Raw genomic sequence first — 2,808 nt, 5'->3', positions numbered from 1 at the left:
GGGGGATGGGAAAGGAGTGAGGAGGAGGGAGGATTGAGGTAGAGAAAGAGGTGTGTGGGTCGGCTACCCCAAAAGTAGTTCTGCCTGGTCGTTTGATGGGGGTGGTGGGGCCACCACGCCCCTCATGCTAAGCCACCCTCTTTCACGTCGTTCCTCTATAAGTATATGTGTACATCTACACATTCCCTCTCTCTCTCTCTCTCTCTCTCTCCCTCGCTTCTTCTCTCCCTCTCGTTTCCTCTCTCCTCTTCCCTCTCTTCCTCTCTCCTCTCCTTTCTCCTCTCCCCCTTCCCTCTCTCCCCTCCCCTCCCCCTCTCTCTTTCGTTTTTCCCTTGCTAGTTTTCTTCGTTCTCGCGGCGAGGGTGGTATTGTGCTGGTTGAGGGTTCGACATTCCACGTACGGTGCCCGTTGTGTACGTTTCTTTGATAAAATTGAGAAAAAAGAGGCATGCTATCCTTGGTTACGAAACGATGGTCGTTTTATACGTTGAAAAAGCATAAAATAATCGATAAAATATTCATAAAGTTGGTTATCTTTTAATTTAGTATTTAGAGAAGTAAATTCATTCGATCGTGTTGACGTTATTATTCATTGAGAAAGAAAACAGGCTCCACTCGTGTATTAATTAAAAATTCAAGGTTGTCGTAATTATCGATTACGTATCGGTCGTTTGCATTTTTTACGAATGTTTTCTTTTTGCTGAGAATCCTACGTGTAAAAAAAAAAACGTCCCGTTCTCTTTACGCAATTGTATCCCCGCTAATTGCTGCGGACACGAACAATATATATATAATATTTGACAAAACATCAGGGCTCGCCCTGAATGGCCACCCTTAATTACATTCATGAAAGAGCTCTTTCGATGTCTGATATAGAAAGTGAAACGGTGTCGAGGAGCGTAAAGAGGATTTATGTAAACAAAAAAGGCGTCAAAGTATGATGAGCACACTCAAGAGGATGAGTCGTTTTAATGGTTCTATATTCTTTATGAGTCGTGCTAAGTATACACGCGCGTTCTCGCCCATGGCACATGGGCGCGCATGTACGCGTAGGTCAGGCCGAAGGTACAGGGAGAAAAATTGTACGGGGTAGCAGAGAGTAAGCGACAGGGGATGAAGAGGGAAAAAGAGGCAAGGCTTGTAGTAGAGTTTATGGGCAATGGCTGACGAGGCAGTGAAAAAGTACTAAAACCAAGAGGAGCAGATAAACGCTATGTTAAGCAGACCATTTTACCAGCCATTTAATATAATCGGCTCTCTCGCGGAGCTCGGATAACTTCGGATCAGGACCGTACCAAGTCAGATTTCTCCCCATTCTCTCTCTCTCTCTCTCTCTCTCTCTCTCTCTCTCTCTCTCATTCGCGACCGATAAACGTTGTGTAGCAGCTTGTACTGATATTACGAATGTTACACTAGATTTTTATTACACTTGCCGAGAAATATATATATATATATATATATATTTTTTATCTTTCAATGATTCATTCATTCGTTTGCACACAGCGCTATAAAATAATTCGAAATGTCACGAGGAAATCACGTATTGAAAAATGTATCTTTCCATCCTTCGCTCGGCCGAGAGATCTATTTTTAATGGACTGTATTCTCATTTGAATATCTCGTATCATGACCGATTGCTTCGTTGCGTTGTCACGGTCATTCGAAACAGTTCTCCTTCGAAACGCGTTGATCTTTGAAAACCTGTTTTGGTCAACCCCGTTTAGGCCGATTTCCCATGGGATGTACAAAGATCCCTAGTTGGGAAGATAGTTGGGAGAAAGAGAGAGGGGTGGGAAAGGGAAGGAAGGGGAGAGAGAGAGAGAAAGCTCGAAAATCCGCGGGATTTCTCGAACCCGCTTTTGACCAACCCCTAATCCATTTTCTTCTTCTCTTTCTCCCCCTCCTCCTCCTTCCACGCTCAGAGATCTTTTCTTTGAATAGTTCTTCACAGCGGTGGTATAATCGTCGACGCCACATACCGCGATCTCCTAAAAATATTCCTCACCGCTATCGACGTAGATCCAATACCAGAAATACAATCATTTTAAGGCGTGAAATCTCTTTTCTGAGAAGTGGAATTTTTTGTTTATTTAATTTTTTAAAATTCGATTCGAATCGAGATTTAATGAAATTACACATACATTATATAGCAAGGATATATATATTTTTCTAAATATTTTTTGTATTTTTCGATAATATTTCGAAGATATTTCGACGATGACGAAATATAATCTTTAATCCTTTGCGAACGATTTTCACTCTTTCGATTCCCGACAAGTCGAGAATATTTTCTTACATAATATAAAAACTTATATATTATAATAATAATAATAAGCAAAGATATTTGCTATTTTATAAAAATTTTCTCACTATCAAATGTATACCAGAATTAAATTAATTAAATTTAACGTAATTTAATTCTAACAGTGACATTCGTCTGCAAAGAATTAATATCACGTAACCTAAAACCCGAACCACAAGCTCACTAAGACTAACTTTAAACACGTGTAGCTTTAAAAAAAAAATAAATTCACAATTATATTTCTATTATATATCGAATATTATCGCATAACAAAAAAGAAGAAAAATTAGAAAAATATTTCGAAGAACATGACGAAATTGCCAACAACCCATCTTCTATTATTGGAAAACTAAATTCTAAAATAGCGAATAGTTAATTCGCAAGAAGGATCGCGTGTGACCGTGTAATTAATCAAAGAGTGGTCGTTATCGATTGCTAGCTTGGTTGTCCGATTGGCGGTCAACTTTATTTATTGTTTGTCAGCGCGAGTAACGTATACGCGAGTT

General features: G+C 39.4%; 1 protein-coding gene across 1 annotated transcript in view; it reads left to right on the top strand.

Annotated features, from left to right (window-relative positions):
• The window catches only part of LOC102677155 (homeobox protein extradenticle), a 62,777-nt gene that overhangs the window by 3,589 nt on the left and 56,380 nt on the right, over positions 1-2,808 (top strand). The window lies entirely within an intron of this gene.

Source organism: Apis dorsata, unplaced genomic scaffold (genome assembly GCF_000469605.1).
Source record: "Apis dorsata unplaced genomic scaffold, Apis dorsata 1.3 scaffold_196, whole genome shotgun sequence".
Classification (NCBI taxonomy): Eukaryota; Metazoa; Arthropoda; class Insecta; order Hymenoptera; family Apidae; genus Apis; species Apis dorsata.
This window is presented reverse-complemented; position numbering and strand designations above follow the sequence as displayed.